Source organism: Podarcis melisellensis, assembly GCF_964234715.1.
Source record: "Podarcis melisellensis genome assembly, chromosome: 7".
NCBI classification, from domain to species: domain Eukaryota; kingdom Metazoa; phylum Chordata; class Lepidosauria; order Squamata; family Lacertidae; genus Podarcis; species Podarcis melisellensis.
The window spans coordinates 7,663,436-7,690,078 of NC_138539.1; the positions used below are offsets into that span (position 1 = coordinate 7,663,436).

At 42.6% G+C, this 26,643-nt stretch overlaps 1 protein-coding gene across 1 annotated transcript in view; it reads left to right on the plus strand.

Annotated features, from left to right (window-relative positions):
• Nucleotides 1-4,254: 4,254 nt before the first annotated feature.
• COL22A1 (collagen type XXII alpha 1 chain) overlaps nucleotides 4,255-26,643 on the plus strand; it is a 178,869-nt gene continuing 156,480 nt past the window's right edge. Inside the window, exon 1 of the mRNA XM_081918646.1 lies at nucleotides 4,255-4,360. The gene's annotated coding sequence lies outside the window, so the exon portion shown is untranslated. The remainder of the gene's footprint in view (nucleotides 4,361-26,643) is intronic.

Sequence of the window (26,643 nt, forward strand, 5' to 3'; positions counted from 1 at the left end):
ACTTTGTTGTGCTTTCGAACTGCTAGGTTGGCAGGAACTGGGACCGAGCAACAGGAGCTCACCCCGTCGCAGGGGTTCGAACCGCCAACCTTCCAATCAGCAAGCCCAAGAGGCTCTGTGGTTTAGACCACAGCACCACCGGTGTCCCTTAGATGACTCGGGGGGGGGGTATTGGTCTATGATTCAATGGAGGGTCAAAGGTTCCTCACTCATGTATGAAGGGGTGTATTCAATTAAATTTCAATCAGAGTAGATTTACTAAAGGTAATAGACCCAAGTCAGTTATGACCATTAATTTCAACAGGTCTACTCTGGGTAAAGATTAATTGAGTACAGCTCCAAGTAACCACACACACCAATCTGGATGGCAGAATCTTGATTGAAAGAATCATGTTGAGAATGAGCATAAATGATTTTGTATCAATTAAAAAATGGATTTTTGTGTGTGCTATAAACAGGTAAGCCAAACTTGCATCAGGGGAAAAAAAACTATTCAGAATCCTCCTTCTGGAAGGCAAAGGATACAGGGCCATAAAGTATTGTTAATCCAGCTGATATCTCTCTGCACCTCACAACAGATGCCTCTGATCAAAGCTGTCCCAAAAATAAGAACCTGGGAATTTTCTACAAGGGTGGAGTGGCGGCTCCAGCCATCAAGCCACAGCTGAGCTACCACCCAAAATATTCCTGCCATGGGCCTTTTAATTTAGACCACAAGCTAGAAAGCAATTTGGTAAGAATCTTCTCATCTCAAAATAACATCCCCCCCCCATCCAAATCTGATAAGATGAATAGCCTGCCTCCCCATTGTTTTTCCTCTCTTCAGCTTAAACCTCAGCTCAAAATACCTGAATCCGTATTTTCAAAGGGGGTGGAGGTTTTTTTTTTTACATACCTAGGGTCATATTTCTATCCATCCAACACCCCTCCTTCTCCCCTGCACAGTAAGTTATTTCAGAAGCAGCTATAAAAAGACCAAAATACTTGGCCAAGCGGGGCTAAAATTGGCATGAGAGCTCTCAGTCTCGGTTTTTCTCCTTCACCTCCTCTAATAGAGAAACTTGTGCCTTTTATTCCTTCATTTTCCCTTCTCTTTTCATCCGCTTGCTGGTCTCTTCCTTTTCCTTTTTCTAATTTCTCTTGATTCAAACCGACACCAATTAATTCTATCTCTCTCAGTTCTTTCTCACCTGGTTGATGGCTGAGACATCTGCTGGGAAAGGTGGTGATCAAAGGTGGTGATCAACTCTGGATTGAGTTATGCTCCTCTTTAAGATCAAGGTTGGACTCAGGGTTGTTGATGGACTCTGGGGGTCCTCCTAGATAGTTGATGGAGGATTAGGTGATTGCAGTGGCTTGGGGGGTCTTCCACCAGTTCAGCTGGGATTCCAGGTAGCCTAGCCATTATGATTTATGCTGTAGTTAGACTACTGTTATGCCAGGCATGACCAAACTTGGCCCTCCAGCACTTTTGGGACTACAATTCCCACCATCCCTGACCACTGGTCCTGTTAGCTAGGGATGATGGGAGTTGTAGTCCCAAAACAGCTGGAGGGCCAAGTTTGGCCATGCCTGTGTTATGCATTTAATATAGGGCTATCTTAGAAGACTGGCCATCTTAAAATACAGCTACTAGCCACTGCTTTGTAGGCAGTAGTGAAGCTGCATGCTCCACTAGTGGGGGTGAAAAGCATGTGGGGGTGTGGCTGGCACCCCCCGGGGCGTGGCACGCATCATTGGGTGTGACGGGCTGCCTGTGGGGGCATGGCACCCAGCACCCGGGGGGGTGAGTGGCGTGTGTTGGGTGGGCGCTATGATGGCACCACCCAGAATAGTGGTGCCAGGGGTGGTGCGCTCCCTCCGCAGACCCGTTCCTCCACCAGTGTTTGTGGGACCAGTCATTATGAACCTATTTCACCATGGTATAAACAGATTCACTGGCCTTGAGCCATTTCATAGCACAATCCAATGTGTTGATGCTTACCTTTTGAAGCCGGATATAGGCTTGGTGACTGAATGAGCGCAAATACTTCCATGTTATCCACCTGTGCACTCAGGTCTACACCAGAGACCTGGGTGTCCTACCATTAATGGTGATACCTGGGCGAAGGAAGGATCTTCTTTGTGGTGGCACCCAATGTACTGAAAGTGCTCCCCAGAGACGTGCAGAAAGTGACTCATCTCAGAACCGCGCAAAGACAATCTTAATTTTTTTCACCCTGAAAAATTGTAGATGTGATTATTTTACCCCTCTGTGCTCATTGTATTTAAGTTTTGCAATCTGGTTGCTTTTATTGTTGTAACACTGGAAGCAAAATAATAATAATAATAATAATAATAATAATAATAATAATAATAATAATAATATTTGTACTCCACCCATCTGGCTGGTTTCCCCAGTAACTCTGGGCAGGTTCCAACAGAGACTCAAAATACATTAAAATATCAGTCATTAAAAACTTCCCTAAACAGCACATTTATATATATATATATATATATATATATATATATATATATATATATATATGAGAATCACATTCATGTGTGTGTGTGTGTGTGTGTGTGTGTGGTATATGTACACACACCAACACACACACACACACACACACACACATGAATGTGATTAAAACATTTAACTTTTGCTTTTATTCTGCTGTTTCTCTTTTATTTAACGTGGTACTCAGATCAAACTTTAAAATAATATTTACAACTAATTTGGGAGTGTTCTTACAACTTTAAAGGGGCTTGCTTGTCTGTAAGTGAGTTCCACATGCCAAACCTAGTTCCTTTCTAGTCATGTATTCTTTACATGCCCCACAGTTGATATGATATCATGTGTGTGACAGGTGGATGAGGTTTGGGAGAAACAGGTATACCATCAAAATTAGATCTTATTTGGCCAGCTGGCTGGAGGCTCCCCATGCCTAGCACACCTTTTCCCTACCTGAAACCCCGCAAACTCCAACTCTCACTATCCACAGCCAGCATGACTAATGGTCAGGGATAATGAGAATTGTAGTTCAAATCATCTGGAGAATGCCAGGTCGGAGATGCTGGTTGGCACTGGCTGTCAGCACCTGTCCACCTTTTCAGGCAGGGATTTCCCCAGTCCTACCTGCAGATACCAAGAATGACATCTGGGACCTTCTCCATGCAAACCGAGATCTGGTTCCTGCTTTTCTTCCTCCAACTAAGAAGGCACCCAGTGCAAAATGCAAGAAAACTAAATCCTCTACCTCTGGGACTCTTGGCAGCCAAAATGTTACAATCCAGTGTCTTGTCCCAGAACTTCTTGACTTGGGACCCTCTTGAGAGAGATAATGATTCCCACCCCAATCCAAACTCTCTCCTTTTACAGTGGTACTTCGGGTTAAGCACTTAATTCGTTCAGGAGGTCCATTCTTAACCTGAAACTGTTCTTAACCTGAAGCACCACTTTAGCTAATGGGGCCTCCTGCTGCTGCCGCACCGCTGGAGCATGATTTCTGTTCTCATCCTGAAGCAAAGTTCTTAACCCGAGGTACTATTTCTGGGTTAGCGGAGTCTGTAACCTGAAGCGTGTGTAACCCGAGGTGCCACTGTATCTTTCTTCCTCAGCTACTAGTTCCCTTCCCGCTCCATTCCCAGAGACAAATCCTCACCGCTTCCCTTTCTGTTCCGCATTCTACCTGTCCTGCGATCTCTTTCAGGGCATACCTAGGAGTTGCAAAATGCAAATGAAGTCCGCAACCATTAGGCTCACTCCCTAGAAAAGGGCCTTTAGGGTTGCCTAGGATTTGAGACAATCCCCGATGTCCCTCCATGTTCCCTCTTCTCTTAAGGCTTCCTTCCTCGCTTGCAAGGTCCCTTCTAGCTTCCCCTCTGCATCGGTTCGCACACACCCTTCATTCCCGCTACAGACCCCTCCCAAAAACACCACCTCCTCACTTCCCTGGCCCCCTCGCCTTCCCATCCTACCAAACTTAGCCTCACTCTGAGCAACAAGGGCGCAGCGCTCCGTCCCGGGTGCTGCTGCTGCTGCTGCTACTGTGGAAATTCTGGAGTTTTAACTACTACTTCATTTGTTCCCGTCTTTCATTTCTCTCCCTCTCCCTCTCTCTCTTAACTCAGTATCCGTTTTGCAAGACAGCGTCTTCAAGTCCCTGGAAAGTAGGATGGAGAGAGATTTCCCCCCTCCTCCCTTTTCATGTTAAAGTTCCCCCACAACACCCTGCTGGGTTTGGCTTGCCTTGCGTTTATTCCCCAAGCCTCCTTTAGGAGAGCAAGTTTCTGACCAGGCTGCAAGTGCATCTTCGCTCGGTGCTGGAAGTAACTCAGTTCAACGGGGGCTGGAGGATCTCCGCTGCCTTTTCTCCTGCAGGTAAGAGGAACGATTGTAATTACAGAAGTGAAACTCTCTGGAACAACCAGAAGACAACTGATAGCTGGTGCTATCCTTTGTCTTGGGACAAGGTGGCGGTGGTGGAATAAAACAGAACCTCTACCCTTCGTGGTTGTGAATGTGTGTCTTGATGATAGAAATAGGAACCACAAATTTTTAGATACTGGAAGGAAGGTTTTTGGTTTTTGGTTTTAAAGTCTAAGGATGTAATCCAAACCCAATTTACACAGGAGTGTGCTCCATTGAAATCAATATCCCATGAATTCTGAGTAGACATGAGTGGAACCCTAATCCCACTTACTCGGGAGTAAGTTCCATTGAATTAAATAGCACTAACTTCAGAGTACATAAAAAAATTCCTTCCAGTAGCACCTTAAAGACCAACTAAGTCAGTTCTTGGTATGAGCTTTCGTGTGCATGCACACTTCTTCAGATACACTGAAACAGAAGTTTCCAGACCCTTCTATAATACTCTGTATTCAGAGTAGATGTGGGTGTATACCTGCTAGTCTAGGTCTAGCCCTGCTTACTCAGGAGGAAGCGCCATTGAATTCAATAGGACTAACTTCTGAGTAGACATGGTAAGGGTAGCAGCCTAGGAGTGGAAACAGAAGGTAGCCAAGCTAATGTCAATCTGGAAAAGTCTAGTGACTTTTATTGAACCAATGAGGAGAAACATCCTAGTTTATTTTTTTTTCAACAAAATTGTTTCTGGAGAAGAACACACAGGAGATGTCTAAGGATAGTGTTTTTCAGTGGATGCTTTTTGCATAATACAGATTTCCCTCTCATCCAAACAACTGCTGCTAAGTCACTAACTGATATGTGACCATTATAACCAATGGAATAAAAACATAATACTATATTAAGCTATACATGGGTTAAAATTTCCGCCTTGGGTAATGCCACCACTTCAGCAAAATTCCACAGTAAAGCAGGCAAAATATAGATTAATTATTATTATTATTATTATTATTATTATTATTATTATTTATTATTTGTACTCTGGGCGGCTTCCAACAAAGATGAAAGATACACTAAAATGTCACATATTAAAAACTTCCCTGAACAGGGCTGCCTTCAGATGTCTTCTGAATGTCAGGTAGATGTTTATCGCTTTGACATCTGATGGGAGGGCGTTCCACAGGGCGGGCGCCACTACTGAGAAGGCCCTCTGCCTGGTTCCCTGTAACTTGGCCTCTCGCAGTGAGGGAACCACTGGAAGGCCCTCGGAGCTGGACCTCAGTGTCCGGGCAGAACGATGGGGGAGGAGACGCTCCTTCAGATATACCGGACCGATGCCGTTTAGGGCTTTAAAGGTCAGCACCAACACTTTGAATTGTGCTCAGAAACGTACTGGGAGCCAATGTAGGTCTTTCAAGACCGGTGATATATGGTCTCGGCAAGGTTCAAAAGTGGTTTTCACTTGCACTTATAACTAATTACAGTGGTACCTCGGGTTACAGACTCTTCAGGTTACAGACTCCGCTAACCCAGAAATAGTACCTCGGGCTAAGAACTTTGCTTCAGGATGAGAACAGTAATTGCATGGCAGCAGCATGAGGCCCCATTAGCTAAAGCGGTACCTCAGGTTAAGAACAGTTTCAGGTTAAGAACAGACCTCCAGAATGAATTAAGTTCTTATCCCGAGGTACCACTGTATATGAAGCCTTCTTTGGTTTCAACGTGAATGTAAGAACAGTCTGCCAAATAGGAAAAACTCAGCTCTCTTTTAGAGACAGCAAATGTGAGTGCTGTTCCCACTGTCATTGGGGCAAGGGTAGCCAACAGTGTGGACTATAACTCCCATCACCCCTGACCATTGGCCTTGCTGATTGAGGCTGATAGGAATTGTAGTCCGGCAATATCTGGCAAGGGTCACATTGTTCTAGGGATATCTTGCAGTATAGAGTTGGTTCGAATCCCGCAATGGGGTGAGTTCCCATTGCTCAGTCACAGCCACTGCCAACCTAGTAGTTTGAAAGCACATCAAAGTGCAAGTAGATAAATAGGTACCACTCCAGCGGGAAGGTAAACAGCGTTTCCGTGCGCTGCTCTGGTTTCGCCAGAAGCAGCTTAGTCATGTTCGCCACATGACCCGGAAAAACTGTCTGTGGATAAATGTCGGCTCCCTTGGCCAGTAAAGTGAGATGAGCACCGCAACCCCAGAGTCGTTCGCAACTGGACTCAACTGTCAGGGGTCCTTTATCTTTACCTTTAGATTTGGAAAACACCTTGAGGCCATCAAATCAAATCCTTCTTAACTTTTCATGCCCAGAACACAACACGGTACCCAGTTGGGATCTGACCAAGACAGACTAGAGTGGGACTATGACTTCCCTTGAACTGGACACTATACTTCTGTTGACACAGCCTAGAATAGCACTAGCCTTCCCCTCCCCCCAACACATCACACTGTTGACTCATGTTAAGCTTGTGGTCTACCAAGACCCCTAGATCCTGTACACATATACTGCTAGTAAGCCAGGTGTCCCCCATGCTATATATGTGCATCTGGTTCTTCCTGCATAAGTACAGAACCTATTGGGTGATGTCAACAATGGCAGTGGACACCACCATGACATGCATGGGAGCATGCATGAGAAAAGTTGTCTGTTCTACATTATGATTGTCCATTGTCAGAGGCAGTATGCCTTTGTATACTAGTTGATGGGAATTGCAAGAGGAAAGAGAACCATGTTGCACTCGGTTTCTGATTGCAGGATTCCCAAGGCATGTGGTTGGCCTCTGCAAGAATAGAGAACATGGGTCTTTAGCCTTATCCCAAAGAGCATCTCTGTATGTTCTGAACTGGTAATTTTTGAACTATGTATGTGTATTTTTGTGTATGTGTGGGTTAATAATACTTTATAAGCAAATTCCTTTGTGAATCCTGTTGCTAGTACTGATAGTTTCAGGGCAAACATTTCTGTGCTGCATGTCAGAGCAACTTTTGATGTGTGAAAGATGTAGATATTTTGAAGATAACGTGTGGCTTTATGCTGGAAACTCCTCCATAGCTATTTATTGTGGAATGTTTTGTAGGCAAGTTCCCCTGGGTGTGTGTGTGTGTGTGTATTTTTTTTAAAGTCTCATAGTCATATTTTGCCTTGAGGCATATGTTTTAATCACGTTTTAAATCACTCTCAGATCTTCCCTCACATACTTCCCTGCTAAGGAAAACATGCCTGAAAGTACCTTTTTTCAGGATGGGAAAACCCCTTCTTCCATCTCAGAGCTGACAGGGTAAATCAATGTTGTAATTTCCTGCCACTCTTGTTATCTGCAATATGTCCTCTATCACTCTTTTTAAGCCTCCAAACACAGTGCCCAGAAGGGTCTGTCAAAAGGTTCTGCTGAACATATCAGTCAAATTTGGTATTTGCCTTCAATCCTGACTCTGACTTCACAGCCTACCATTGCCTTTTGTCTGTCTATTAAGATTGTATCCTACCTTTCCTTAAAAAAAAAAACTGAGGACAATATGCACAGGAACTATTCCACTTTTTTATTGACAACAGCCCTGTGGAGTAGGCTGATAGGAGTCCAGGGTCACTTGGTGATCATGTGGCTAGTCAGACTCAGGTTTCTGAATAATAATCCCCATGGTTCAAGGTGGATAATCTTACCAAACCATCTCCCCCCGCATTGCCCACCAGATGCTCGCCCACCATAATGAGATTTATAGTTCAAAATTTCTGCAAAGCACCAGGGTGGTTAAGGCTGTTCTGACCACAAGACTAGATTGGGTATCACTTTGGATATGTTCAGGCATCTGAGAGGCAACTCTAAAATGGCCTGTTCTTGTGATGCTACCCTCTGCACCTCCCTCAGCGAGAGCGTAAGGAGAAGGACCTCAGAAAAGGCCAGCTGGCCTATGAGGTGGACTGAGGCATGTGGGAATGTTAAGGGTGGCAGGAGAGGATATATTGTTTATTCATATCCTTCCTAACTTGCACTAGCAAGTTCCTTTACTTAGCAGAGTTTACATTCCCCTTTTTACATGCACAGCAGATAACTGGTTGCAGGCTTGTGTAAGCCTCTCACTATTATACAATTCAGTCTGTTTCAGACTGGATTGTACATTCACGGTAAGTTCCCTTGGATACCTCTTAAGAGAATAAAGACGCAACAATCTTATTCAAAGTCAATAAAGGAAGTTTACTTACATCAGACAGAGCACAGTGTGATCCCTGAAGGCAGACTTAGTTACAAATATGTACATGTGGATCTACCCCATATGGAGGAATGATCCCAGCTTCTGCTGGCTAGCAGAGCAGTCCTACCTAGAAGCTGATCAAATGTAGATGGAAGTGAAAAAGAGAGAGGTGTGCTTCATGACTCGTCCTTTTGTTACCTGGACAGGTTAGGTCACACCCACCTTCTATCACATGCAAAAGGAAGGATGCTCCAGCCAGGAGGAACAAGGAAGTTTCGACTGGCTGGACCAAACATCTCCTTGCATGTCCACTCTAGGAAAACAAGGAATGCTGTATTTGACTGCTCCCAGTGGATTACATCCCACAAGACAGTGGAATCCCAGGGACAGTGCCCTGCCTGGCCCACCCCTGTTGCCTGAGAAAGGAGAAGAAGCAGTTGCAGCTTTCGAGGATATCTCAGCAAGAGCCAGTGTGGTGTAGTGGTTAAGAGCGATAGACTCCTAATCTGGGGAACCGGGTTCGCGTCTCCGCTCCTTCAATGCAGCTGCTGGGTGACCTTGGCTATCACACTTTGAAGTCTCTCAGCCCCACTCACCTCACAGAGTGTTTGTTGTGGGGGAGGAAGGGAAAGGAGAATGTTAGCCGCTTTGAGAGTCCTTCGGGTAGTGATAAAGCGGGATATCAAATCTAAACTATTCTTCTTCTTCTCCTTCTCCTTCTCCTTCTTCTTCTTCTTCTTCTTCTTCTTCTTCTTCTTCTTCTTCTTCTTCTTCTTCTTCTTCTTCTCACATGAGACATCACTGGAACCCAGAAGCCACCCCATCAATTAATTCTCAAGGGTAGCTGCTCTCTCTCCCTTTCTTTCTCTCTCTGAGAACTTCAGATACAGCTCATTCCACTCTAGCTCAAAGTGTAGGATGCTCCCAGGAGTGTATCAGAGGAGAGCTGACACAGAAGAACGTGGATAATTTTCCGTATAACTAAACAGACATGCAAAAAGTGACATTCTTGGCTTCGTCTTCTTTGAGGTGAAGAAAATAAATTGTCACAGTAAACCGAGTTAATGAAGAAATTCTAGGATGTGTATCTCCATCTGGACAGCCCTTCATTCAGATGGAATGAGGACACTTGTTACAGTTGGCTCTCGTGTTTCATAACTTGCCTAATTCTTTGCTTAGTAATTTTCCTCCTGGGCCTGCTTTAATTACACGGTCCCCTGCAGTGTAATTCGGAGAGCTGTTTTTATGTCTTTTTCTGCAGACTCTTCCCAGTTTGTATGGGTAAGCACTTTTTGTGTCCAGTTCCTGAAATTAAAAACTGCATCATTTGGGCTTGAAATTCATCCCCTCCCAACCCGGGCAGGCTTCAATCTTAAACATGTCTACTCCCATTGAAGTCAATGGGGCTTGTTGCGTATCAAGGCCCCATGACCACCCTGTTCCCTGGGGTGCGGATAACTAGACAACACACAGCATATTGGTTTGGGGGATCAAATATGGCCACAACTTTATTGGTTACAGATGTGAGGTTTGGCTATAGGCATTGTGGTAAGCAATGGCACATGTCACTCCCACTTGTGTGCTGGGAGTGATTCTAAGTGTTAGGATGGCAAGTGTTAGGATGGCCCTATGTCCTATGTCAAATCGGGGAGTGCCCCAAGAGGTCCCCGTTGGAGGAGTGGTTTGGCCCTAGCCCCCATCTGGGCATTGGACAGGAGCCACTCCTCCTGGATGCTTTTAACAGAATACCCTAACCCATGGAGGGGCAGGCAGAGGCCACAACCTTCCTTCCAACCAAGGCTAGGCTTACCTAATGCCTATCCGCTTTACAAAGTTGTGATGATTGCTATGAGGTAGGCGGAAACCCAGGGACCCGGGTGGAGCTGTGGGTTAAACAACAGAGCCTAGGACTTGCCAATCAGAAGGTCAGCGGTTCGAATGCCCGTGACGGAGTGAGCTCCCATTGCTCGGTCCCTGCTCCTGCCAACCTAGCAGTTCGAAAGCATGTCAAAGTGCATGTGGATAAATAGGTACCACTCCCGTGGGAAGGTAAACAGCATGTCCATGCGCTGCTCCGGTTCGCCAGAAGCGGCTTAGTCATGCTGGCCACATGACCCAGAAGCTGCACTCCGGCTCCCTTGGCCAATAAAGCGAGATGAGCGCCACAACGCCAGAGTCGGTCACGACTGGGCCTAATGGTCAGGGCTACCTTTACCTAGGCGGAAACCCAAATGGTTGTGCCAATTAGCCAAGTGGGAAAAATTCCAGCCCTGTCCCTGAAATGTAGGTGACTGACATTGTCCATAACAAGGTCGTACCATCCAGGAACAAACCCTAATCTGAGGGACGGTTGGTGGGAGAACAGGTGCGACAAGAGAGTGATTAAAAGGCCCCACAGGCCAGGCATTTAAACTTCCCCTGGGCATGGTGCCAAGGCCAAGGACCGCAATTGGTCGTTTGGTCATGCACCCAGGAGAAGGCCCCCTAACTCCTGCTGCTATTAGTCCATTTGACAGCAGGATGACAATCTGGCCTGTGATAGGCTGATTTACTAGGGAGGCCTGGGGCCTGCCTGCAAAGCTGCTCGTCTGATAAGGGGGCGAACAGTCTTCCCAGAGCAGGGTTGGCCTGTAAGCTTGTACAAGGGAAGAAGGCCCATTTTTAATCACTCATTGTGTTTGATTTTTCTCTAGCCCGCTTTCTGTTCTATTTTCGTTTTTACTCACCTTGATGCCCCTTGGTTTTCTATTACCTTATTTTTCATTAGCAAGATTTTCATGTGATTTCCAAATCTACAGAAGGCTTTCAGACTTCCTTATTTTAAGATGAAATCATAGCCTATGGGCTGCCCAAGGGCAGCGGTAGCCACAGTGAGGCCATGGAAAAACAAGAGGATTCTCCATCGCAGCCACAGCTGCCACCATGAGTGTGGTGGCAGAAGCACAGGTAGAGGAAATAGGGACATTCCAGGATCAAATCGGTAGCCGAGATGGCTTTTGTAATTCCAGGACTGTCCCTGGAAAACTGGGACACTTGAAAGGTATGGCCTCCCCCTTACCACTATTTTGCAAGGCTAAACTTGGGTGGAGGGGATCCTGGGTAAAATCACTCTTTCACCTTGGTTTTTTGAGATCCTTCTTGCAAAAGGCTCTGAAAGGCTTCTCTGCAAAAGCTCCATATAACATGCATTCCAAAGAAGCCAAGGAGAACTCAACCACAACCAAGAAAAAGCTAGCCTGACCCACTATGTAATTCCAAGATCTGCTGTGCTCCCTCAGTTTGCACTATGTTTTTGCTCTGCCTGCTAGTCATCCCCTCTTCTTCGAGTATTACATCTTGGGGAGACTGGATTTTGTCAGTATTCAGCCCGGTGGTAGCAATAGCAGTGTACGTGATTCTTCCTTATGGATCATTTTCATGGCTTTGCAATGATGATGGTTGATGGTAGTTTTGGCCCAGAATTCTATTTCTGAAAGTGGGCAGCACCTGAAGCTCTTAAGCAAGTGTACATCCAGCACAACATAATGACAGAGTTTTGAACTTCCTGTTTTCCCCTCCCAGCTTTGGGCAAACTTAGCAACTGCATTACAGACCACATAATCACAGAGAACAGGCCGCTTAATGGCAGATGTTAGAGAAAAGAACACTATACCAAAATAGACTTATGTGAATTATTTCTAGGTGAAATGAAATATCTGGGGGTAGCCTCCAAGCTCTGGAGAAAAATCTTCATAGTGTGAGATATTATAGTTGTACCTCTACTTACGTATCCCTCCGGATACGTAAACTTCGGGTTGCGAACACAGCAAACCCGGAAGTGTATATGGACTTTTCAGATTGTGGACAGACCCCTGGAAAGAATTACGTTCATATCTGGAGGGTCTATTGTACGGTCATATGTCAGGTTACAGACGCTTTGGGTTGCATGATTTTGGGTTGCTCACAGCGCTGAACCTGGAAGTACCAGAATGGGTTACTTCTTGGTTTCGGCGCTTGCACATGCACAGAAGCGCTAAATCATGCTTTGCGCATGCACAGAAGTGCTGAATCACAACCCGCATGTGTGCAGACACGGCGCAGCAGGTTCCGGACGCTTAGGGTTGCAAACGTGTTTCCCGCACTGATCACATTCACAACCGGAGCGTCCACTGTACTGACCAAATAGCCTGCAGATTTCATGTGTCCCATGAATGCCCTGTTTAGAATCTTTTGTCATGCAGGATGGGCAAATCCATTGATGCTAATTGATCTGTTTCTCATGTTCCCATTCTTTGTTTATCCAACCTTAAGTTTAGTCCTCCACATTCTGTGACAGTTCATGAAGTGGTTGGTGTTTTTTTTAAGTCCTCACGAAAATCCATCAGAATTGTTTTGCAGATTACACAGATTTTTGCAAGCACTTCCCCCAAATATAATCATAGAATCATAGAATTGTAAAGTTGGAAGGGACCCTAAGGATCATCTAGTCTGACCCTCTGGAATGCAGCAATATGCAGCTGTCCCATATGGGGATCACACCTGCAACCTCAGTGTTATTAGCACCACACTCTAACTAACTGAGCCATCCTGCATTGTGCATGTTATTGTCTCTAGTTTGTGAGTACTTTTGCACACTTCCCATTAACATGCACATTTTATTTGCAAATACTATGGCTAAAGAACGGCGTTGCAAAATTCAGAGAATTGCAAATTTCAAAGGAAAATTGTCTTTCAGTTCAAATTTTGCTTTGAGATGTATAAATTAGGGAGGTCTGCATTAAGCTGCAAGTCAATCTGAATGTTTCCCCCTGTGTCCCTCACCCTCATTTCTCACCCCTCCTATTCTCTTGCAGTACAAGAGCTAAACTTGGGACAGTTCCAATTGCAAGTTTGAATTGACACCTCTACATAGTTTTGGGGAAACCACACGCAGGTGTGAGGCAGGCTTGCGTAGGATGAAAACTGAGCACTGGTGGTTTGGGGCATGTGGTGGAAATGGCACAACATGTGTTTGAGGAGAAATGCATGGGTGTATACAATATATATTTAAAACCCTGTTTTAAACAGGGTGTGGTTTACATTTTAATTACACACGGCCACACCACTGTTACTGAACATTTCCTGCATCCAAATTGGCCCTTCTGCAATTTCATCCTGGATTGCACTGTGCTGAGCAACGTGGCTAAAACTGGCAGGATTGCATCTTTCCCTATTAGAAGAAATCATTACTGTACAGAGAGCAACCGTGAGGCAACTATAACAAAGAGTCTCTGAAAACCAACAAATTTATCTCGCTGTTTACAGTATTACTGTCTTCAGCCTTCTGTCTGAACTCAGTGTGAGAATTGAGGTCTAAATATTCTGGGGAAAGATCTCTCAAAGCACCTATTGTAGAAGTTTGAGAACTGATGGAGAGTTTTGGTTTCAAATCTGGTGCTTTTTTCCCCCAGGGTGGGTGGGGGAAAAGGAGGCAAGATTCCAGGCAGGAATTTTGGGCGTTGCCCCAGTAACCCGACTGCAGCACACGCCAGGAAGAAATGTGTCACCATCAGTTGAATGGGGACGTCAAGCGTATCCCCAGAAGCGGGGATAAATGTCTTTACAAAGATTGTTTGTAGAGATCCTTAAACAAAGCAGGCAGGGTTAAGTTGCTGTGGTGATCAGTGGAGTGTGGTGAGAGATCATTTGCTTACTTCAAAGAAGCACACTTTGCATTAGTTAATAAGTTAGCAGCTTTTTTCAACTGGAGAGCCCTCATTACTTTGTGACTGGAGGCTGATGAGACAGTATGAGCAAAATGACAGCGGTGTTCAAAGTCTCCTGGTGGGTGGGATAGCATGAGAGGATACACAAATCCGCCCCCCCCCATTTTCTCTGATATCTCTGTTTTGCTTAAAAACTAACTTTGGTTGTTTTGGATCATTTGGATCACAGGAAAACAAATCAGGTTTGCAAGGACAATGTTTTCAATTATAGATGCAGTTCTATTAGAGTTGAATAAGTTTTGCTAACCTTCCAGGTTTGGCCTTGACAGCAGCTGTGTTAGGAGCAAACTGACCCTACTCCTGCCCTTTATCACAAATTATATTGTCACGAGATTAAGAAAACAAACCATCAGAATCCATTTACACAGTGGGCTTCCAGAGATAGTTGACAATGATAAAATAATAACTGGTGTTCAGCTGAAAATCTTGTTGGTGGCAAGGAAAGAATAAAATAGAGAAAGGCGAATTCCTGGATGCCAAGTATTCTTGGGGCAAGTTTGGGGTTTGGGGCAAGTACTCTTTGCTGAACCATCAGAGATTTAAAGTCATGAAATATGCAGCAGAGTAAAACCTGCTCCCTAATCCATGGGTGCAGAGTTCACATGCTCAGAGATGTACATGAAGACAACTTCTATCCCCAAAATTTGCTTTTGCTGCATAATGGCAAATGGGGAGAATCAATTTCCTCTCTCGTGGGCTTGCTGTGAAGCTGTCAGAGTTATGAATGGTAAAGCTCAGCCATTATATAAAAATTATCTCTTTTAATCTGTGAAGCTGCAGTAGCAAATTCTGCAGTAAACTCTGAACGTGGGGTGGTTTTGGTGCTTGGAAACTGGTGCTGTTCATCTTCAGTCTTCAGGCATGGGTAGCCAAACTAAAGCCCGGGGGCCGGATCTGGCCCAATCGCCTTCTAAATCTGTCCTATGGATGGTCTGAGAATCAGTGTTTTTACATGAGTAGAATGTGTGTTTTTATTTAAAATGCATCTCTGGGTTATTTGGGGGGCATAGGAATTTGTTCATTTTTTCCCTTCAAAATATAGTCCACCCACCCCATGGTCTGAGGGACAGTGGATCAGCCCCCTGCTGAAAAAGTTTGCTGACCCCTGCTCTAAGGTGAGACAGACTCCAGAATTTCCTGGCTGGTTACAATGCCTTGTAATTTTCCTGCAAGGGAAGTATATCCTAAAAATCCACATTAAGCTTCTCCGCCTCCTCCCGTTGTTTTAATTGACCCTTCTGTTCATCACAAACAGGAACTGTTTAACCATGCCCTGTGTTGCTGAGATGTTTAAAGCCTATAAAAGTGATGCTGTTTCTTCTGAGCTTCGCTCAAAAACCCTGAAAGCCCATTTCAGATTGCTTGGTTGTTTTAATGTGCTGCCTTCTGCATTGATAAATCAACAATTCAACATGATCCCAGTTAATGATCATATGTATGTGTTTGTGTGGAGCTAGAGAAACAGAGTCTGTTGATCATATTCTATGGAATTGTAACTTGTATTCTAAGAATTCTCCCAGGAAAAGCTCTTCTGTAGATTTGGAATTGTTTTACTCAAGGGATGTCTCTTCCTATATCACTGAGAGGACTGAAAAAAGCAAAAGAAAACTGACTTCAAGGAAGATTAGGAGGAATGTTTAATAATAATAAGTTTATTTGTTTTTAATTGTTTTAACCAGTTGTACAATTTTAATTGTGTGTTTCGTTGTATTGGCCTGTGACCGTAATAAATCATTCAATCAGAAGTAAAAGAGTGGACAAGAGGAGAGAGGGAGGGAAATAGAAAATGGAACCATATAGCAAGATGGTTAGAATTCCTTCCAGCGAATGTCAGGACTATTGACCGGTCTTTGCGTCAACACCTGCCAGAGACAGGGGGTGGGGGCAAGACATGGCCAAGAGCCTGTTCAGAGAATGAGTTGTGGTGACCCTCCTTTCGGCTCCTGTGCCAGAGGGGTCAGGCCTCTGCAAAGCTACCAGCATGACAGACTCTTCCATGAATGCTGTTTGTGCAGCAACAAGGGCCCTGAAATCTCAGTGTGGGCTCTTAGAAGAACTTTGTTTTCAGGGAGTCCTTTCCCTGTCCGTAACACGCTTTGCCATAGAAGCTTTCCTTCCTGCTTCCTTCATCTCATTCTCCCCTCTATCTCCTCTCTAAATTCCAGACTATGAGAGAAACCCAACCGTCTCCTGTTTAATCAAGTGAGGTAACCAGAGGAATTCATGGAGATAAACATGGAAGGTTTTTTCTTCTTCTTCCCCAGATTGTTGCCCCATTCAAAAGTATTGTTTCTTTCTCTTTGCTGCCTGTTCCCAGACTTTTAAAAAGACTCTTTTGTCTGACTATTCCCCTTTAGAGCTTCTGAGAGCCACGGCACAAGAAACAGTCCAACATATTTGCAATGTACAGAATTATAGAACTCTGTAATTCCACAAAGCTATGAGTTGCCATTGTTATGAAGTATGTGTTAATTTAACTGGAAACTTTTTGGGTGTTTGGGTGGGAGTTCTTTTGTTTTTGCAGATGTTTTCTCTGATCAGGACCATCAAAATAGCTTCAGTATTTGCTTTGCTTTAGGTGAGATTTGGCAGCCATGCTACCTCTCTCCCTGTCTCCATGATATTTATAGTTGCCAGGCCAGAGACATTTTGGTGGCTGGAAGCTTGAACAGTTATGGGAGCTCCTTTGGTGCTGACCTTTAAAGCCCTAAATGGCCTCAGCCCAGTATACCTGAAGGAGCATCTCCACCCCCATCGTTCTGCCTGGACACTGAGGTTCAGCTCCGAGGGCCTTCTGGTGATTCCTTCACTGCGAGAAGTGTGGTTAAAGGAACCATGGAAAGAGGGTCTTCTTGGTAGTGGTGCCCGCCCTGTGGAATGCCCTCCCATCAGATGTCAAGGAAATCAGCAACTATCCGACTTTTAGAAAACATCTGAAGGCAGCCCTGTTTAAGGGAAGTTTCTAATGTCTAATGTCCTTCATGATTGTGTTGAATTTTTTTCTGTGACATTACTTTTTGCACTTAATTGACACCTACACGATTTAAGCTGCAATCCATTATCCATTTAGGCTGGAGTAAGCCCCATTGAATTAAGTGAGACTATCTGTCTTTCTAGTTGATTATCTGACAACTATCTGACTTTTAGAAGACATCTGAAGGCAGCCCTGTTTAGAGAAGTTTTTAATGTTTGATGTTTTATCGGTTTTTTCAATATTCTGTTGGGAGCCACCCAGAGTAGCTGGGAAAACCCAGCCAGATGGGTGGGGTATAAATAATAAATTGTTGTTGTTGTTGTTACTATTATTATTTTATTATTATAGAAGTCAGGTCTGGGTGATGATTGTTATCTTCCTCAGTGGGCTTGGTTACAAAACCTTTACAACATCTATGCTACTAACTCTCAAATTTTGAAATATAGACAACAACAAAAAAGAATCAATTTGAATTGTGTGACACAAATTGGGTATGCTAGACTTTTTTTAAAAAAGTGATGTGGTCCAAAGTTGCTTCTGGGACCCCTCCAGGGTTAGGGCCCCTGAAGCTTAAGCTTCTTTAGTTTTATAATAGGTATCATAGGCGCCGACTCCATGGGGCCTGAGGGGGCCCGAGCCCCCTCAAAAATTCATTGGGGGGGGCTCAGCCCCCCCCCAATAAATTAAGAAAATTATTGAGCGAATGTGTGGTCCCTGGAGCCGGAGCGCAGCAGCAAAAATCAGGGAAAAATAAGATCGGGCGGTCGGTCGGGCGAGGGAAGGCAGAATGCTTTCCTGCATTCTGCCTCAGGGTCTTACTGCCCACCCGCTTCTGTTGCTGCGTTTGCTCAAACTCAACAAAGAGCAGGGAATCCCCTGCCCTCCTGGCAAGCAGAGGGTTAAGGAAAGGATCGACTCCTAATTCTTTCCTAGTCACACTGCGTGCAGGGAGAGAGAGAGAGAGAGAGGGCTGGCTTGGGGGGGACGACTTTTGCCTTCCTTTCCTCCCCCCCACCCCGTTAAACTCCTCCCCTGCATTCTTAGCCAGCTGCTTCTCCGCACACCCCTCTTGTGCTTCTTGTCCCTTCTGTGTTTTTCCTTCCCTCCCCATTTAAAACGTGGTGACAAAGCACGGATCCACATGGATCCTCAGGATTTTTGCATTGGGTCACCCCAAATTCACCATCAGATCACATTACATGTCCATGGCTACAGTCTGTACCAAAAAAACACACGCACCCACTGTTGCCTGGGGCTTCAATGGTGCAAAAACATGGTTACAAAGCATGGATCCACAGGATCTTTGCACTGGGTCACCCCAAATTCACCATCAGATAACATAGCATGTCCATGGCTACAGCCTGCACCAAAAAAATCACGCACCCACTGTGGCCTGGGGCCACAATGGTGCAAAAACGTGGTTACAAAGCACAGATCCACATGGATCCTCAGGATTTTTGCATTGGGTCACCCCAAATTCACCATCAGATAAAATAGCATGTCCATGGCTACAGCCTGCACCAAAAAAATCACGCACCCACTGTGGCCTGGGGCCACAATGGTGCAAAAACGTGGTTACAAAGCACGGATCCACATGGATCCTCAGGATTTTTGCATTGGGTCACCCCAAATTCACCATCAGATAACATAGCATGTCCATGGCTACAGCCTGACCAAAAAAACACGCACCCACTGTGGCCTGGGGCCACAATGGTGCAAAAACGTGGTTACAAAGCACGGATCCACATGGATCCTCAGGATTTTTGCATTGGGTCACCCCAAATTCACCATCAGATAACATAGCATGTCCATGGCTACAGCCTGCACCAAAAAAATCACGCACCCACTGTTGCCTAGGGTCACAGTGGTGCAAAAACGTGGTTACAAAGCATGGATCCACATGGATCCTCAGGATTTTTGCATTGGGCTACTCCAAACTCACTGTCAGATATTAAAAATCTTTATAAAATAGAGAATTAAATACATACAGAATGTTAAATTTTCAGTTTTGAAATATTAGTACTAGTTTAGTACTGTATTTCTATATTACTATAGTACTGTATTAGTTATTTTCAAATACCTAAATATTTCTAGGGTGTTAGACCCAATTTAAGGCCATTATTTACATACAGTATTACAGTATTTACATACAGTATTAGGCATACTGTATTAACTTTTTTAACTGTATTAAAGCATTAACTTTGAGATATTATTTTTATTTAATGAACCCTCAGCCTTATTCAAAGTAAGCTTAAATTAGCTATTTCACTTATTAATCAAAGCGCTATTACTGTGCGACAGCAATATTTTATGTTTTATTCTTTTAATGATAGTTTAGGATTTATTTAAATATCATTTCAGTCTTTTCAGAGCTATAAATTCACTGCTCTGTAATAGTCTATAAGCATAATTGTTACTGTAAATTAAATTAGCTTTTTACGAAAATACCGTGCGTGTTTATGTTTTGTTTCTTTTTTCAAAGCCAAAAAGTGTTTCAGGCTTGTCGAGTTTCCCGGAGTGTGGAGTTATAGAGAGTCGAGTTTTCGGGGTTCTAATGTTGATCATATGACTCTAAAATACTTTTTAAAAACTTTAAAACTCACTAATTTTCATCTAAAATTTAGAAAACTTCCCGGGGCAGGACCCCGGTATGGGCCCCCCCAATATTTTTTATAAGTCGGCGCCCCTGAATAGGTTTGTCCCCGACAGCGCAGTGATCATTATCACCACTACTAAGAGTTGCTGCAGCTGTATTATCCAAAGATCTTGCTGAGCCGAGAAGAAGGTCACATGCGACAGAGTCCGATTAGTATATATCTGGTCTGTGTCAATCTCACACGTGTTCATTCATAAATCCATTCTGTCCTGATTCCCTATTAATCTGCATTTAGAAGCAAAGCAAACACACCCACAACTGCATGTAGCACACAATTCAAGAGTTGTGACCCAATTTCATCAGGGTGTAATTCTCACTCAGAGGCATTTGCTGGGCACTAGGTGAAGAGTGATTATCCAGAATTTGCTGTCGTGGTATAGTGTGAGACAACAGTTGATGGGGATGCAATTGTTGTTGTTGTTGTTTGCAGGCTGACAGCCACTGAGCCACAAATGTAGCACCTAGGTCAGCAGCCAAGAAGCCAGTGTTGCATCAAGTGATGATTTGAATGAAATATTTTTTATTTATTTTTAAATCTCCATGTCAGGCTTATTTTCACAAGTCCCCCACATTCCCATCTTGGTCTTGATCTTGACAAAAAGCAAGTATTTCCCCTCCCTATTTCTGCTAAAAATACAAACAATTGTTGTATATCATATTATGATGATGATGATGATGATTAGTATCATTATTAGTATTAGTATTAGTATTATACACTCCCGGTTTCCTAAAGCAACCAGCACATAAGCACATAAATACGGCAATATGCTTAACTGTGAAGACAGGAGTGCCTGGCATGCTCTGGTCCATGGGGTCACGAAGAGTCAGACATGACTAAACGACTAAACAACAACAAATTCTTAACTGTATAAATATGCTTCATACTTATAAAATTATATGGTAGAAATATAGTATAGCATGAAGGTTGTGCGTTTGTATGCATTATACATATAATACGTGCATTGTATGTATTATATTTGCACATATCACATGTGACTTTAATCAGTTTAAGACCATTTTTAATATGGAATTTTAAATTGTTGCAACATTCCCTGGGGCCTGATGTTGAAGGGCGTTTGATAGCTTGAAATAATAATGCTAATGATAATTGTGTCTATAATTTCGAGCACAATTTATATATTTAACACATGCATATCACACTTTTTTCCTCCAAAGAGCTTAAGGGGGTGTACATTGTTCTCTCCCATCCTCATTTAATCCCCACTACAGCCTTATGAGGTAGCTTAGGCTGAGAGACGGTGACTGGCCCAAGGTCCAAATCTTCATGGCTGAGCAGGGAATTTGAACCCTGTTGTCCCAGGTCCCAGTGGGGCACTCTCTCTATATAATTTTTTAATATTAGTTTTTTTTTAACATATCATTTTCAACAATAATTAAACATACTTTTACATCTTATTCAAATTTTTGACTTCCATCAATCCTGTCTGAAAATTTTCCAATCTAATCTTTCAGTATGCATTTCTTATCTTATCTTCCCTATTACATTTCAAACTCATAACCAATATCTCTATCATTTTCTACTTTGAAACACTTCGTATATTTCTCCTTGTAGTCCTACTGGTGTAATTTGTTGATTACAGTTGCTCTTCAAATAATTCATATACTTCTTCCAATCTTCTGTAAATCTCTGGTCCCTCAGGTTTCGAATCCTTCCTGTAATTTTGTCCAATTCTGCATAGTCCATTAATTTCGTCTGCCATTCTTCTTTCATCGGAATTTCTTCTTGTTTCCATTTCTGGGCTAACAATACTCTTGTCGCAGTTGTTGCATATAAAAACAATTTAACATCTTGCCTATTAATGTCCTGACCTATAATACCAAGTAAAAATGCTTCTGGTTTTTTTAAAAAATGTATATTTCAACATCTTTTTCATCTCATTATATATCATTTCCCAGAAGTTCTTTACTTTTTTACATTCCCACCGAGTGGGGCACTCGAACCACAACGCTACACTGGCTTTTATAGAAGAAGAAGAAGAAGAAGAAGAAGAAGAAGAAGAAGAAGAAGAAGAAGAAGAAGAAGAAGAAGAAGAGTAGTCATAGTTTGGATTTGATATCCCACCTTTCACTCCCCTTCAGGAGTCTCAAAGCGGCTAACATTCTCCTTTCCCTTCCTCCCCCACAACAAACACTCTGTGGGGTGAGTGGGGCTGAGAGACTTCAGAGAAGTGTGACTGGTCCAAGGTCACCCAGCAGCTGCATGTGGAGGAGCGGAGACGCGAACCCGGTTTCCCAGATTACGAGACTACCACTCTTAACTACTACTCCACACTGGCTTACAAATCAAAAACCTTTGGCAATGCATAGGTGGCTCTGACCAGAGCCGGCTCAAGTTATTTTGCTGCCTGAGGCAAAGGACAAGATGGCCAGATTTAGGTCTGATAAGGCCCTAATCTACTGAAGGTAATGGGGCCCTTTATATGTCCAGCTGTCCTTTGTCAACAACAAATTGTTACTGCTTTTTGTGTTGAATATATTCTATATGGTTATCTAAGGACCTAATAGGTATCTCAAGCCATCTGCCCATGTTGCCATGCAACCAGTCCATGCAGAATGTAGGCACCCTATATACAGAAATGAGCAAACCAGTGATATTTTAGGGAGCAGGCTAGCAGGTAGCGCCCATTACTTACATCATAGGAGCCTACACAACATAAAACACTGTTGCTGTATGTAGGTTTTATTTTATTTGTTTTTTTTAATCTTATATTTTGGAAATGTATATCCAGGTGTTTTTTTTCCTTTTAATTTTTTTGGGGGCCCCCAAGAGAGTGGGGCCCTAAGCTATAGCACTGCCTGAGGTAAATTCGGCACTGCCTGAGGTAAAGGACAAGATGGCGCCCTTCCCCAAAGCATATGCAGAGAGACCACTTGTCCCTACAGTATCTGCCGCCTGAGGCAACTGCTTCACTCTGCCTCTTCATAGGGCTGTCCCTGGTCATAACATGAGGGAGCAACAGTCCACTGTTGGAAAGTTTGTTCAGGTCAGAACAACCAAATTCCCAATAGATAGATAGATAGATAGATAGATAGATAGATAGATAGATAACAGATGATAGATAGTTATAGATAGATGATAGCTAGATAGATATAGATAGATAGATACATGATAGATTGATAGATAGATAGATGATAGATAGATACATGATAGATTGATTGATAGATAGATAGATGATAGATAGATAGATAGATAGATAGATAGATAGATAGATAGATAGATGATAGATAGATATAGATAGATAGATAGATAGATAGATAGATAGATGATATAGATAGATAGATGATGATAGATAGATAGATAGATAGATAGATAGATGATAGATAGATAGATGATAGATGATAGATGATAGATGATAGATAGATAGATAGATAGATAGATAGATGATAGATGATAGATAGATAGATGATAGATAGATAGATAGATGATAGATAGATGATAGATAGATAGATAGATAGATAGATGATAGATAGATAGATAGATGATAGATAGATGATAGATAGATGATAGATAGATAGATAGATGGAGATAGATAGATGATAGATAGATGATAGATAGATGATGATATAGATAGATGATAGATAGATAGATAGATGATAGATGATAGATGATAGATAGATAGATAGATAGATAGATGATAGATAGATAGATAGATAGATGATAGATAGATAGATAGATAGATAGATAGATAGATAGATAGATAGATGATAGATAGATGATAGATAGATGATGATGATAGATAGATAGATAGATAGATGATGGATAGATAGATAGATAGATAGATGATATAGATAGATATAGATAGATAGATAGATGATAGATAGATAGATAGATAGATAGATAGATAGATAGATGATAGATAGATAGATAGATGATAGATATAGATAGATGATAGATATAGATAGATGATAGATAGATGATAGATAGATAGATAGATAGATAGATAGATAGATAGATAGATATAGATAGATGATAGATGATAGATGATAGATGATAGATAGATAGATGAATGATAGATAGATGATAGATATTAGTGTATTGCCCATAGGTGAGGATAGATGATAGATAGATAGATAGATGGAGATAGATAGATGATAGATAGATGATAGATAGATGATGATATAGATAGATGATAGATAGATAGATAGATGATAGATGATAGATGATAGATAGATAGATAGATAGATAGATGATAGATAGATAGATAGATGATAGATACATAGATAGATAGATAGATAGATAGATAGATAGATGATAGATAGATGATAGATAGATGATGATGATAGATAGATAGATAGATAGATAGATGATGGATAGATAGATAGATAGATAGATGATATAGATAGATATAGATAGATAGATAGATGATAGATAGATAGATAGATAGATAGATAGATAGATAGATAGATAGATAGATGATAGATAGATAGATAGATGATAGATATAGATAGATGATAGATATAGATAGATGATAGATAGATGATAGATAGATAGATAGATAGATAGATAGATAGATAGATAGATATAGATAGATAGATAGATGATAGATGATAGATGATAGATAGATAGATGAATGATAGATAGATGATAGATATTAGTGTATTGCCCATAGGTGAGGTGCCCCCAAGCATCTCCTCATATTTTGCCTTTTATAGGGGAAACAAGTATTCCACCCCCCAACCAGATTTAGGCCTGTTGCTCCATCACTCTTCAATTCCTATAAAAAGGCATGACACACTGGCTCTTTCATTAACACAATCCTGTGCTGCGCTAAAAAAGAAAAGGTTAGATTTCATCCATGGAGCCAGAATAACTTCCACGCAGATATAAAAAGCATGAAGCGATTGGCTTGTGTGAAATCTGTTTCTTTTTAAAAGCCCCTGGCTTGGAGTTTCAGGATCTACTGCGAGACAGGAACAAAGGGTGGGGAAGCCCCCCCCCCCAAGAATTTAGTTTGTTCTTTTGAAAGTTTTTTTTTGCATTCCTTAACATTCCTGAGATATGTAATATAAAGAATATATATTATATAATACAAAGAAATCAGCTGAAAATTGCCTCTGAATTTCACCTAAAAAGAAAGATGAGATTGCTTGCAATAATAATAATAATAATAATAATAATAATAATAATAATAATAATAATAATAATAATTTTATTATTTACAGCCCACCCATCTGGTTGGGTTTCCCCAGCCACTCTGGGTGGCTCCCAGTAGAACACCAAAAACAGAATAAAACTTCAAACATTAAAAACTTCCCTAAACAGGGCTGCTTCAGATGTCTTCTAAAAGTCTTCTAAAAGTCAGATAGCTGTTTATTTCCTTGGCATCTGAAGGGAGGGCATTCCACAGGACGGGTGCCACTACCAGGATGGCCCTTTGCCTGGTTCCCTGCAACCTCACTTCTCACAGTGAGGGAACAGCCAGAAGGCCCTTGGAGCTGGACCTCAGTGTCCTGGCAGAATGATGGGGTTGGAGACGCTCCTTCAGGTATACTGAAGTTAAGAAAAATGTGTTCTAAAATCCTGGTGAATTTTCAAGAGGGTTTTTTATTCAAAATGTAAATGTGGCAAATATTGGAGATTGGAGAATTTCAGATTGAATTTGAGACTGGAGAAAATGAGAAATGGCGAGAAACTGTTTTTGGCACCTTTCCCACCTAAATCAAAATATCACCTATCTACCTTGTCAATAAATACTACAGACAGTGAACAGAACACTGGAGAGCTCCCCGTATTAAATGGTTTGGAACAACATTATTATTTTTTTAATGGACAGGTGAATGGTAATAGTTACATTCAGGTGTGAACATATTTGAACACTGATAGTGGTTTGGGAACTGGTTTTGTTTGCAAGTTGGGGATATACTAGTGCTTTTCTAGCTCCCCAGTCAACTACTTGTGATCGTGGAGATGTTAATATATATGGAGAATGAAAAGGTTGAGCTATTTCCTTTCCCTGGGGACACAAAAGCTGGGCTGAGCGCACTCCAGGGCATTTAATGTTTAGCCTTCCGACTCCATGAGTCTGTCTGCTGCAGGCAAAAATATACCTCCAGAGTCTCAGCTGGTCCTTGCTCTGGAATTTCAGGGCTGTTACTCTGTCAGGGGAGCATTTATAGCTTCTCTGAAAGCCACCACATCTACGCAAGAGCTCAATGTGTGTGAATTGCAACCTGAGCATAGTGCAGGGAGCAAGAAATTGATATAGGTTTTCTGGAAGGGCCGGACTGTGGGATGTGATCCACGGGTAGCAGTCAAGTACAACATTCTTTGTAATGCTGGGGTGGACATGCAAGGTAATGTTTGGTCCAGCCAGTCGAAACTTCCTGTTCCTCCTGGAGGCACTTTGAATGTCCCCCATCATATGGGGTAAATCCACATGTTGCTATTTGTAATTTTAAGTCTTTAAGCCTGCCTTCAGATTTGATACGGTGTACTGTGTGAACGTGAGTCAACTTACTTTTTGTTGACTGTGAATAGGATTGTGTTGTCTTTATTCTTTTAAGAGAGATTTAAGGGAAATTACCAGGAACGTGGGGACACAGGTGGCGCTGTGGGTTAAACCACAGAGCCTAGGACTTGCCGATCAGAAGGTTGGCGGTTTGAATCCCCGTGACGGGGTGAGCTCCCGTTGCTCGGTCCCTGCTCCTGCCAACCTAGCAGTTTGAAAGCACGTCAATGTGCAAGTAGATAAATAGGTACCGCTCCGA